Source organism: Notechis scutatus, chromosome 2 (assembly GCF_049901735.1).
Source record: "Notechis scutatus isolate UNSWTSFEM ecotype Mainland chromosome 2, rNotScu1.2, whole genome shotgun sequence".
NCBI lineage: Eukaryota > Metazoa > Chordata > Lepidosauria > Squamata > Elapidae > Notechis > Notechis scutatus.
In genome coordinates this window covers 161,592,821-161,606,475 of record NC_142010.1, presented here as the reverse complement: position 1 = coordinate 161,606,475, position 13,655 = coordinate 161,592,821, and the positions used below count along the sequence as shown (strand labels likewise).

Sequence of the window (13,655 nt, the reverse complement as noted above, 5' to 3'; positions counted from 1 at the left end):
TTCTCTGATTTCGCCGATGTATTTAGCGAGAAGGAGGAGGATCGGTTACCCCCACATCGACCCTATGACTGTCCTGTGGACCTTCTACCTGATGCCCCACTACCCAAGGGACGCCTGTATTCTATGTCTGAGCCCGAATTGGCCGCCCTTCGTGATTTCTTAGACAAGAATTTGGCCAGGGGGTTTATTCGGCCGTCGTCATCCCCTCTTTCTGCTCCCGTTCTTTTCATTAAAAGAAGATGGGAGATTTGCGCTTGTGCTGCGACTACCGCCGGTTGAACGCCATTACGGTGAGGAATAGTTATCCCTTGCCGCTCATTCCAGAATTGATGGAGCGGTTGCGGGAGGCTAATATTTTCACCAAGCTCGGTCTTTGAGGGGCCTACAACCTGGTGCGGATGCGAGAGGGGGATGAATGGAAGACGGCGTTTGGCACCCGATATGGCCATTTTGAATACACCGTGATGCCGTTCGGGTTGACCAACGCTCCCGCGGTCTTCCGGCACCTGATGAACGACGTGTTCCGGGACATGCTCGATCGGTTCGTGGTGGTGTACCTGGATGACATTTTAATTTATTCCAGGTCTAGGGACAGCCACCTTCAACATGTTCGTTTGGTCTTACAGCGTCTTCGGAAGCATCAACTCTATGCGAAGCTGGAGAAATGCCTCTTTTTCTAGACTTCCATAGAGTTCTTGGGGCATATCATCTCTCCTGAAGGCATTGCAATGGACCCGAGGAAAGTAGAGGCTTTGTGTAGTTGGGAACCCCCTCATCAAGTGAAAGGCGTTCAACGTCTCTTGGGGTTCGCTAATTATTATCGGACCTTCATCCCGGGTTTTGCCAAGCTGACGGATCCCATCACTCAGCTCCTTAGAAAGAAGGTCCCGTTCCAGTGGGGGCCCCTGCAGCAACAGGCCTTTGAGGCTCTCAAGAATGCCTTCGTCACAGAACCTATCCTGAGGCATCCTGATCCACATGGTCCGTTTGTGGTGGAGACGGATGCGTCTAACGTGGCTATTGGGGCTGTGTTGTTGCAAGCCCCAGCGGATGGTGCCCCTCTTTTTCCCTGCGCTTACTATTCTCGGAAACTCACTCCTTCTGAGCGCAACTATACTATCTGGGGACAAGAGTTGCTGGCTATCAAGGCTGCGTTTGAGACCTGGCAACATCACCTTGAGGGGGCTCGGCACAAGGTGGAGGTTCAGACAAATCATCGTAATTTGGAGCACTTGTCCACTGCGAGGAAGTTGAACCAGCGACAGATTCGGTGGTCGTTGTTCTTTGCTCAGTTCAACTTTTTTGTGACTTATATCCCCAGTGGTCAAAATCGGAGAGCAGATGCCCTGTCACGTAAACCGGAGTATCTTTGTCCTGAGGATCCTCTTCCTCCACGTACGGTGCTGCCACCGGAATATTTGGCCGTTATCCAAGAACCGGTGGATTTGAGGACTCGGTTATTAGAGGCGCAGCGTTTAGACGCTTGGTCGCAGCAGAGAATGGGGGAAATTGGACCTGACTCCCCATGGACTCTGGAGGAGGGCTTACTACGACATCAGGGCCGATTGTATGTGCCAACAAGAACACTTAGAGCCCTCATCATGACTCAATGTCATGACAACCCTGCTGCCGGCCATTTTGGATTCTTTAAGACCCTTCATCTGGTCACACAGACTTTTTGGTGATGTCTATGCCTATGTCGCGTCCTGTGTACAGTGCAGGCAAGCGAAAGCCGCGACGGGTGAGCCTCCTGGTCTCCTTCAACCACTGCCAACTCCGGACAGACCATGGGGGGCAATTTCCATGGACTTTTAAAGCATTTGCCCTCTTCGTCGGCGTATACGACGGTACTCATGGTGGTTGATATGTTAACTAAGATGGCCCACTTTATCCCCTGTTGGAAGTTACCATCGGCTCGTACTACTGCCCAGTTATTCTTACAACATGTGTTCCGTCTGCATGGTCTGCCGGACAGGGTAGTTTCGGATCGCGGTGTCCAGTTTACCGCTCAATTCTGGAAGAGCCTAATGACCGCGTTGCAGGTGCAGGTGTGCTTGGCGTCGGCGCACCATCCGGAGACTGATGGTGGGACGGAGAAGGTGATTGGCATCCTCGCCCAATATTTAAGATGTTTTGTTAACCACCGACAGAACGATTGGGTGACTTATCTCCCTTTGGCGGAATTTGCCTTCAATAACTCTCAGCACACCTCCACTCACATGACACCTTTTTACGTGAATGTGGGTTTCCATCCGAGGTTTTTCCCATTGTCGATCTTGGATTCCCCGGTTCCCGAGACGCGGGACTTTTTGTCGGAACTGCATTCGGTTCATCAATTGGTTTCACAGCAATTGGAACGGGCTAAGGCGGACTACAAAAGGTTCACGGATCGTTTGCGCCGGGTGACGCCTCCGTTGGCTGTGGGAGACAGGGTGTGGTTATCCACAAAACATCTACGGGTCGACTGTCCGGTCAAGAAGTTGGACCTTTGCTTCATCGGTCCCTTCCCTATCGAGGCAGTCATCAATCCCGTTGCATATCGGCTCACCCTACCGTGCTCTATGCGCATTCATCCTGTCTTCCACAGTTCCCTTCTGGTTCCTGACGCCCCATCGTGTACTCTCCGTTCCCCTGCTGGTACGGTTTCTCCATCTGTACCCGGAGATTATTCCGCTGCTGACATGGTGGTCGGCATTAGGGATTCTCGCTGGCTGAAAGGACGATTTCAATATTTTGTCGAGTGGCTAGGGGATGGACCGGAAGCTCTTTCCTGGGTAGATGCTTCCACGATTCAAGCCCCGGACCTTATCCAGAGATTCCATGCGCAGTTTCCATTGAAACCGCATCCAGATTGTCAGACTCGGGGGAAGGGCCCTGCGGTGAGGGATAGTGTTGTGACTCGAGGTCTGAACCTGCCTTGTTAGAAGATACACTTAAGCAATGAGGAAGAGAGGGATTTGGCCTCGAGGTTTGAGCCTGCTTTGTTGGAGGACACAGACTTGAGCCATGAGGAAGAGGAGGATTTGGCTCTGAGGTTTGAGCCTGCTTTGCTGGAGGATTCGGAATCATCTTCCTCCCCAGGACCTTCCTCCCTGGTTGTGCCTCAGGTGTCGGCAGATAATCAGGAGACCGTAGCGGAGCCTCTGGCTGACGACCAAACTGAGGAATGTTGGTTTGATGCAAGGCAAAGACGTAGACATAGACGTGAAATGCAACGTAAAAGGAAATGTCAAATCAGGGACTGAGATGAGAGACTGACACGCCCCTCAGGGAATAAAAGGAGGCGTATTAGCTCTGAATCCTCGTTCGGGACAACTTGTTTATTTGGGATAGAAGCTTTGACAAATTCTCTGTGCGGCGTTTGCCTTTGATTTATGGTCTTGCCTTGTTATCGGACTTGGCAGGCAGCTTTTGGAAGACTGCCAAGGACTTCTCCAGCCAAAGGAATTTAACTCTGTCATTTCTGGTCCTGTCTGTTTATTTATATTCCTTTGGAAACTTGGACTCTCACCTTGTGGTCACAGGTGAGACAGAACACATATAGATACCCGCAAAAACTTAACAAAACACACACACACACACACACATATATGTATATGTACACGTACACGTACACATATACGTATACAGAAATAGATATGCCTGTAATCCTTTCCATTAGGGTGGAGATGGGGCAACAGAATGGAGCTGAGTGGTTAAGAACTAGATGCTCTTTTCTGACGTGCCTGTGGTGTTCACACAGACAATAACTCATTGCTCCCAGAGAGAAAAGTATCTGTTGTTACCTAGGATCAAACTCACAGACTCCTGATTATGTTGCCTCAACTCCACACCACCCATATCTATATACATATTATATTTCCTCTGGGTGTCTGTCTCTCTCTCTGTGTGTGTGTGTGTGTGTCTTTATTATTCTATGTTCTAACACTTGAAATTCTTCTGGAAATAGCCAGATTTCTACCTATTTCTAGAAAGCTGTAATGATGGGAGGAATTTTTGCTTCCTTAAAGAGCCTCTATGAACAATGCCTATAATCAGGGCCTCTTCTTGTCATATTTCCCAACAGGACAAGAATTTTAGCAACTTTCTAGTTTCTTGTTGTCTGGGAATATCTGGTAGAAACTACTAGGAAAAGATGGTCCCTAAGATACCCAGACTTTGGGACATATTGTTGTAGTTCACCAGCAGCAGGTGCAGATGGCAACAGTCTCTGAGAGCGAGAACTCAGATGAGGGGCCTGCATGTGATGCAGGGATGGGGCTAGGGCTATCGGAGAGTGGGGTGCTGCCTTCAGAGGGTTGTGGAGTCTGGCAGCAGTGATGAAGAGGACCCCGGGGAGCCTGTGCCCAGTGCACGTGCACGCAGGGCTGCTCGAAGGAAAGAGCAGCTGAAGCATCAAGGGCGACTTGGGAGTAAGGCTGCAAGGTGATGGCCCCTCCCATAAGGGATAAAAGCCAGCCCTCAGGGGTTGGGTTCTTTGCAGGAAGCAAAATTTCAAATCCAAGTTCTCATGGAAGTCCTGTCTGTTCTGGTTTGTGTTTGGAGACTTTTGGTTTAGAATATTCCCCTGCAATTAATCTTGTATTCTTGGCAGCCTTTTGTAACCTTGAAAGGGCTTGGTCTTATCTGGGACAATTAGTTTTAATGACTCTTTGCTGTGAATGAACAGAATTCACAGAGACGCATTAAAAAGGTTTGGTTTTGTATATACTTTCTGTTTATTTGATTTGAACGAGGCTTGGGTCAGAACAGTTTGCTTTCTGCCCAAATGAAACCAACATTGAGTAGATGTAACAGCTTCAGGCAGAGAACGCTCACTTGCAACAGCAGCAGACGTTGTTAGCTAATCAATTAGGCCAGCTCCAGGCTCTCGCTGCTCCACCTCCTCCTCGAAGGAAATGCCTGGTTGCTGTGCCTGATAAGTTTGATGGCAACGAGGCTATGTTTCCAGCATTTTGGGGACAGTGCCAGCTATTCATTAGTTGAGAACAGAGTACTTTCCCACTGACCAGGATAAGGTGGGGTTTATAATTAGCTTACTCTCTGCTCTGCAGCATACTGGGCTATGCCTTTGTTGGTGCAGGATAGTCATTTGTTGAATGACTTCAGGGAGTTTTGTGATCATCTTCGTTTGATGTACGAGGACCCCATCAAGACACAGACTGCTGCCCATCATTTGAAAGACCTGCAGCAGTGCCAGCAATCCTTGCAAGAATATGTCAGTGAGTCCCAGCTGCTTAGCCAGGATTCGACCTGGAATGAGACACTTATGGACACATTCCAGGATGGGTTGTCGGATGAGTTGCAAGATGAGCTGGTGCGGGTGGACTGTCCCATGACCCTCAATGCACTGATTCACCTGTGCCTGATGATTGACACCTGCCTGCAGAGATGGACTCATTGCCGTGCTTCCCGGGAGACTCCTATGGCACCTGCTGTGCATGAAACCCCGACTCCACAGGAGGAGCCCATGGACCTAGGTGACACCAGGCTCTGCCTGTCGGTGATGGAGCACAACAGATGGTGCACAGGAGGGTTGTGTTTATATTGTGGGGAACCTGGGCATCTGGCTGCTTCATGCCCCAAGAAACTATGAGGGGCATTGGCACCAGTGCCTGCTCCCCGGAAACAGAAAACCCTGTTGGTCCCTGTGCCTGCTCCCAGGACCCAGAAAACTGTGTCGGGAAATGCCTGGACCCTGATCTAGAGGAGACCCTGGGTCGGGCGCGCCCCAGTCTCGAGTCATGCCCAGCAGATGTGAATTCTGGACCCCTTGGCATTTGATCCTGGTGGCCCAAGTTTTCCTGGCCAATAGTCCACAGGGATTCCGGTGCATGCCCTGGTTGATTCCGGCACCACCACAAACTTCATGGATGTGGCATTTGCAGCCCAGTGTGCAGTTCCTCAGTGCCCTGTAGAACCTCCCATGCTTGTTGAGACCATTGATGGCTGGGTGCTTTTGTCTGGGCCTATCAAGGCTGCCACCCAACCCTTGCGCCTTACCATCGGCTCGCATGAGGAGGCTATCCAGGTTTACATCACTTCTGGACTGCATTTCCCTGTGGTCTTGGGCTTGGTGTAGCTCTGGACTCACGAACCCCAGATCTACTGGTCCCAGAACATGATCACATTCCCGAGTCTGCAAAGCGTGGACCACACCCATCAAGTCTGCGCAGGGCAGGTGCTGAGTCCACCCGAGGTGTCTGTGCCTTCGGAACTCATGGACTTTGCAGACATCTTTAACGAGCAGGAGGTGGACCAATTGCCCCAGCACCGGTCTTATGATTGTCCCATTGATTTGCTGCCAGATGTGCCCCTTCCCATGGGCTGTCTGTATTCAATGTCAATGTCAGCCTCAAGATATCTTCACCCCTAACTATTGCTTATTTGCTGCTATGCTCTTTTTCTCTTTCGGCTGTCATGAAACGGTGGGAGGGGGGAATCTTGGAGGGGAAGAAGGCAGGAGGTGTTTTGCATTCCTTTGCTGGGTTAAGAAGGGGAGGGGGGATTCTTTGTTTTAACTTTCCATTTCTTCGCTAGCCTCTGTCCTTTTCTGCGCAACTGCGAACTTTTATCAAAATATGTCAAGGTCACTGACAGTAGCCTCATCATCACCTGGAGATGACCACATGATCCTATTCAGAAGTTTTAATTGGAAGAATCATTTGATCTTTGGAGGGGGGGAGCAATTCTATCCCTTTGTATATGCATTTTACCCGCCAATTCCTCAGTTTCGGAATTGATTCTGTTGCTACCATTCAATTTCCAGTAAAAGAATAATTCTGCTCTACACCATGGAGTCTGAGTATTTCTTTCTTGGGATTTAGAAGGAGCACAGTCTGACATTATTCCGAAACTCAGACATCAACCCACCCGGAGAAAACAGCAACTTTTCTTCCGAGGGGGTTTCATCTCATGTCGTCTCCAGCCAGCGATGAACATGACCAGGGAGCTGTGGGGGGGCAGCCGATGCTGCTACCAGAGATGCCGGCTGCTGACCTGCTGGCTGACCTGACTCTGGATGAAACCCCAGCTGAGATGCCCAGATGGTCGTTGGGGGTTGGTTGGAGAGATCGGGACGACCCCCCTCCTCCCAGAATCACTGTAAGACGAAGGGGTGTGAAGGAACGGCTGTGGCAGGAGGGGGAGGAGATGGAATGCAGGCTGGATCAAGGCGGCAGATTCCTTATGGATGTTTCTGAAAAGCCCGGCACAGCTCCAAGGTATGAGGGGGAAGAGGGAGTGAGGTCAGCCCGGGGAAGTCGAGCTACCCCCACCCCCCTAGCCCAGCCTACGCCGGCGCAGCCACCCGCTGCCACCTGGGGAGCCCCAGCAATAGGTGTGCTTCCTGGAAGATGCCCCCTGCCTCCCTTAGATGTGAAATTTGGAGGAAATCCCAGAGACTTGGGGTTTTTCCTGGTGCAAGTTGGAAGCTATATGGCAGAATTTGAAAGGGAGTTCAATTCTGAAGCAGCCAAAGTGAGATGTGTTACCAGGACCCTGGAAGGGATGGCAGCAGACTGGGTGGTGACTTTGTTCAATGATAACTCCCCCCAACTGCGAAACCTCGATGTTTTCATGACTGCGAGGAGAAGATTTGAGGACCCCCTGGCAGAGAGAAGGGCTAGAATCAAAATGAAAACCTTAACCCAAGGGGGGAGATCGGTTGCAGATTACACCCAGGAGTTCAGGCAGTTGGTCTCCTGTCTCCGAGGCTGGCCCCAAGAGGCCCTGGTGGAAACCTACAAAGACGGCTTAAATGAAGTTGTATACCACATGTGCATCTCCCGGAGGGACCCACGTGATTTGCAGTCGTGGTACTTGCTGGCGGAAGAGGTGGATATTGATCTGGCTCGAAGCAGACGCAGAGGAGGCCCCGGCTGGAGAAAACTACTCCCCCCACGTCTCCAAGAGACCTCCACCCCCCAAAGAGGAGGGATGGCGGCAAGAGCCAAGACCACAGCCTGTTTCCGTTGCAGGAAGGGGGGCCACCGGATGGCGGAGTGCCGAGTCAAGTTGGTCCCACCGAAGACGCAGGGTCCAGGGACGAAGCCCGAAAACCCCTCAACCAAGCCCCGCAAGACCGGACTGAAGGCGAGGGAGGTTGTAGAGGTCGCCCTTCCAGCGGGAGAGGAGCTGGGACCTCCAACCCTACTCGACGAGAACGAGACCGATTCGGAGGATGATGTCCCGGTAAGTCCTACCCAGGGGCCCATGACCATCCCAATAAAGTTAAGGGAGCCTACATCGGGGACCGAGGGAGAGATGTTGGCCTTGTTGGACTCGGGGTGCACGAGGTGTGTAATTAACATGAAAGTAGTTAAAAATATGGGCATCGGACTGAGAACTTTAAGAACGCCCATAGCTTTCTGTCAATTGGACGGATCTGTGGCGGGAGGTTGCCCGGCGCGCTTTATAACGGAACCCTTAGAGATGACCATGGGAACTCACCGCGAGGTCTTATGCTTTATTGTGGCCCCTGGGATGGAACAGCCTCTAATATTGGGATTACCTTGTCTTCGGAAGTGGAACCCCCAGGTGAACTGGAGAGAGGGGTGGATACGCATCCGCACCGATCAGCCACCGGAAGGGGAGGAGCCCCACCATCCGGAGGGGGAGGAGAAGTCCCATCCGAAGCCCCAAGTTCCGGCCGAGGCAGCTTCCGCAGGTGCCGAGCGCGTAGAGGGGGAGGAGAAAATCCCGAAGGAGTACTGGGACTTAAGAGAAGTGTTTAGCGAAGAGGCCTCTGACGAGCTCCCTCCCCATCGATCAACCGATTGCAGCATTGAATTTCTACCAGGGGTAACGCTCCCGAAACCAAAGCTGTATTCGATGACACCGGGGGAGCTGGAAGAACTGAGAGCGTTCATCGACAAGAACCTGAAACGTGGTTTCATCACGCCTGCCAGACCTCGAGTGGTGGCCCCCGTAATGTTCCGCGAGAAGAAAGACGGCTCCAAACGTCTGGTGGTTGACTACCGAAATTTAAACGCGGTGTCGGTGAAGAACGTGTACCCCCTCCCCCTGATGAAGGACATGCTAGCCCACCTGGTGAAGGGGAAGATTTTCACAAAGTTGGACTTGAGGTAGGCATACTACAGAATCCGAATTAAGAAAGGCGACGAGTGGAAGACTGCGTTCAACTGCCCGATGGGTTGTTTCCAGTTCAACGTTCTTCCTTTCGGCCTACAGGGGGCGCCTGCTGTTTTCATGCAAATGATAAATCAAGTGCTTCACGAACATCTATACAAGGGGGTTCTGGTCTACCTTGATGATATTCTCATCTACATGGAGAATAGAGACGAACATGTGAAACTGGTACGCTCGGTGTTGCACAAGCTGAGGGCAGCTAAACTGTACGCCAAACTGTCCAAGTGTGAGTTCCATCAAGAAAAATCGACTACTTGGGATATCGTATCTCTCCCGAGGGCATCGAGATGGACCCAGAGAAAGTGCGAGCTGTATTGGATTGGGCCCCACCGAGAACCCGTAAGCAACTTCAAAGTTTTCTTGGGTTTGCCAACTTCTATCGGCAATTCATCCCGTCTTTTGCAAAAATAGCCATGCCCATCACCAACCTCCTGAAGACAAAGGGGGAAGCGAAACCAAAACCCAGCCAACCATTGAACTGGTCCATGGAATGCCAAGCCGCATTCGAAAAGCTTAAAAGACTTTTCGCTGCAGAACCAGTATTGAAACACCCCGACATGGACGCCTTTCGTGATCCAAGCTGATGCAAGCGATGTGGCGGTGGGGGCGGTCTTACTTCAATTAAATGAGAAGGGGACACTACAGCCGTGCGCTTATACCTCCCGTAAATTGACTGACACTGAAAGGAGATGGGCCGTTTGGGAGAAGGAAGCGTTTGCAGTCCGTTGGGCTTTACTAGCCTGGAGACATTTTTTGGAAGGAGCGAAACACCCATTTGAGGTATGGACGGACCATAAAAATCTGGAAGCTTTAAAAACTCCTCGAAAGCTATCTCCTAAGCAAGTTAGGTGGGCTCAGTTTTTCAAGCGATTCAATTTCTCGTTGAAGTATATCCCAGGGGGAAAAAAATTTATGGCAGATGCTTTGTCTAGAATGCCTCAATACAACAGTATCCGAAAAGAACTGGTAAGACCAATCGTGTCCACTACACAGTTGGCTGCTCCCGTAGTTACCAGAGCACAAAAAAGGGACCAGGAGAGAGATCTGTCCACTGACCTGATGGAACGATTTAAGGAGGCTTTGAAAACCGATGAGTGGTTCCTAGCAAATGCGAATAATTGCACCGTTCGAGATGATCTAGCCTGGATAGGTGCAAAATTGTATGTACCTCAAATCCTGAGAAGCCAAGTTTTACAACAAACTCATGATTCTAAAGCGGCTGGTCATTTTGGGTTTGTGAACACTCTACATTTGGTGAAACGGCAGTTTTGGTGGCCTTCGTTGAAAAAGGACATTGAGACTTATGTGGCAAGCTGTCCAGTTTGTGCTTCAGCAAAGAGGCCTCCTGGTAAACCACCAGGTTTGTTGCAGAATGTGGCCAGGCCAACTGCTCCTTGGAAGGAAATTTCCATGGACTTTATAGTAGAACTACCCGAGAGTGTTGGACACACCGTCATTTGGGTGGTGACTGATTTGTTCTCCAAACAAGCCCTTTTCATCCCTTGCTCCAAAATTCCTTCGGCGAAATCATTGGCCAGAATGTTCATTATACATGTCTACAGGTTGCACGGCGTTCCTGAGCGTGTAGTTTCTGATCGGGGGGTCCAATTTACCTCGAACTTTTGGAGGGAATTCTTGAAGTTGATAGGCTCCACCCAGAGCTTAAGCTCCACCCATCATCCCCAAACTAATGGGGCCTGTGAGAGGACAAACGGGGTGTTAGAACAATACCTTAGATGTTATATAAACTATCAGCAAGACAATTGGGTGGACTTACTGCCTTTTGCGGAGGTGGCGTATAATAACTCTCTACACAGTAGTACGGGGTTTACTCCTTTCAAAGTGGCCACGGGACAAGATTTTGTGCCCATACCTTAACTGCCTCAAGAAAAACCCAATGTCCAATCGTTGGGCGACTGGATATCTAAACTTCAACTAAATTGGCCGGTCGCTCGCAAAGCTTTGGACGAGGCGCACCAATCTCATAAGAAATTTGCTGACAGAAAGCGAGCCCCACAGATGTTGTATAAGGTGAGCGATAAAGTATTCCTCTCGACCAAATACTTGCAGACTACCCAGAAATCGAAGAAGTTGGGTCCTAAGTATGTGGGACCTTTTCCCATTGAGAGGATTGTAAATCCGTGACTGTTCAACTCACTTTACCAAAGACTCTTCGTCGTATTCATCCAGTTTTCCATGTCAGTTTGTTGAAACCCAACATACCAGTACCTTGAGACCGACCCAGTCTGATCCCCCGTACCACTGTTGATCGAGGGGGAACAACATTTCGAGATTAAAGAAATTCTAGACTCTAGGAAATGGAGGGGTCATGTCCAATATCTTGTAGCTTGGAAACATTTTCCTCCATCCTATGCTGAATGGGTTAATGAGAAAGACATTAGGGCTCCTGAACTGCTTAAGAATTTTTATGCCAAATATCCTGATAAACCATAGAAATGTATGCCAATGTTAATATATGATTGTTTTTTCTTACAGGGACTAATGTCCTTCTTCTAGGGGGTCCGAATGTCAGCCTCAAGATATCTTCACCCCTAACTATTGCTTATTTGCTGCTATGCTCTTTTTCTCTTTCGGCTGTCATGAAACGGTGGGAGGGGGAATCTTGGAGGGGAAGAAGGCAGGAGGTGTTTTGCATTCCTAAGGTATTGTTCAAATTCAGAGTTGGCCGCGTTGCAGGACTTTTTGGACAAAAACCTCGCTTGGGGTATTATCCGGCCCTCATCGCCACTATCTGCCCAGTCCTATTTGTCAAAAAGAAGACTAGCGACTTGAGGCTTTGCTGTGATTACCGTCGATTGAATGCCATCACTGTGCACAATTGGTACCCTCTGCCCTTGATTCTGGAACTGATGGAGTGGCTCCAGGAGGCTACCGTGTTCATGAAGTTAGACCTGTGTGGGGTGTACAATTTGGTGCAGATCCGGCCCAGAGATGAGTGGAAGACGACGTTTGGTACCAGGTACAGGCATTTTGAATACATGGTCATGCCATTTGGGTTGACCAATGCTCCTGCTGTCTTCCAACATTTTATGAATGACATTTTCTGGGACCTTTTAGATCAATTTGTGGTGGTTTACCTCAATGACATTTTGATCTATTCCAGCTTAAGGGACAGTTACCTGCACCACCTGCACCTGGTTCTGCAATGGCTCTGGGAGAATCGCTTGTATGCCAAGTTGGAGAAGTGCCAGTTCTTCCAGTCCACCATCGAGTTCCTGGGACATTTCATCTCTCCGGAAGGCACTTCCATGGAGCTGAGTAAGATTGAGTTGCTGCTCAGTTGGCAACCTCCCAACGAGTGAAGGATGTCCAGCGACTCCTCGGATTTGTCAATTATTATTGGACCTTTGTCCCGGCTTCGCTTCCCTGCCCCTGCCCCTCACTTAGCTCCTCCAGAAAAAGGTCCTGTTCCGGTGGGGTGCTCCTGAACAGTAGGCATTCCAGGCCTTGAAGCAGGCCTTCATGAAAGAGCCAATCCTGAAGCATGCTGATCCACACCATCCATTCATAGTGGAAGCGGATGTGTCCAATGTGGTGGTCAGTGCGGTGCTCCTCCAGGCTCACTCCTCTGGTGGTACCCTCTTCCCTTGTGCTTATTATTCAAGGAAGCTTAATCTTGCTGAGCACAACTATACCATCTGGGAGAAGGAGCTACTGGCCATTAAGGTGGCGTTTGAGGTCTGGATGCATCATTTGGAGGGGGTGCACCATCAAGTGAAAGTCTGGACGGATCACAAAAAACTTGGAGTTTTTGAAGACTGCCCGGAAATTGAATCAATGCCAGATCTGGTGGTCCCTCTTCTTTGCCTGGTTTAATTCCTGCATCACTTACATTCCAAGTGGTCGCAACCAATGGGCAGACGCATTCTCACAGAAGCCCGAGTACTTGCATCCAGAGGACCAACTCCCTCTCTGGACAGTGCTTCCCATAGAGTTGTTCTCCACACTGCAGGAGCCAGTGGACTTACAGGGTCAGATACAGGAGGCACAGTGGCATGACGCTTGGGTGTATCAACAGAAGCAAGAGGTGGGACCCAACTCTCTGTGGTCATTCACAGAGGAATTCTTGCAGTACCACGACAGGCTTTATGTCCCATCATGGCTGCTTCGGGGACTTATCTTGTCGCAGTGCCACGACAACCCTGCGGCAGGGCACTTCGGCCTCTTCAAGATGTTGCATATTGTGTCTCAGACTTTCAGGTAGCCCTGACTATGGCATGACATGCAGTCCTATGTTACATCTTGCATGTGATGCTGGCAGGCCAAGTCAATGACAGGGGCTCCCTCAGGACTGCTCCAGCCCTTGCTGACACTGGAGAGACCTTGGGGTGCCCTTTCAATGGACTTCCTGATGGATTTGCCCCCATCGTCAGGTGTTTGTGGTGGTCAACATGCTGACAAAGATGGCGCATTTCATTCTGTGTCGTGGCTTACCCATGGCTTGCACCACCACCCTCATATTTATTCAGCACATCTTACGGCTG

General features: G+C 50.2%; 1 protein-coding gene across 2 annotated transcripts in view; it reads right to left on the bottom strand.

The window, feature by feature from the left end:
* TRPC4 (transient receptor potential cation channel subfamily C member 4) overlaps positions 1-13,655 on the bottom strand; it is a 273,160-nt gene that overhangs the window by 213,403 nt on the left and 46,102 nt on the right. The gene's annotated exons all lie outside the window — the stretch shown is intronic.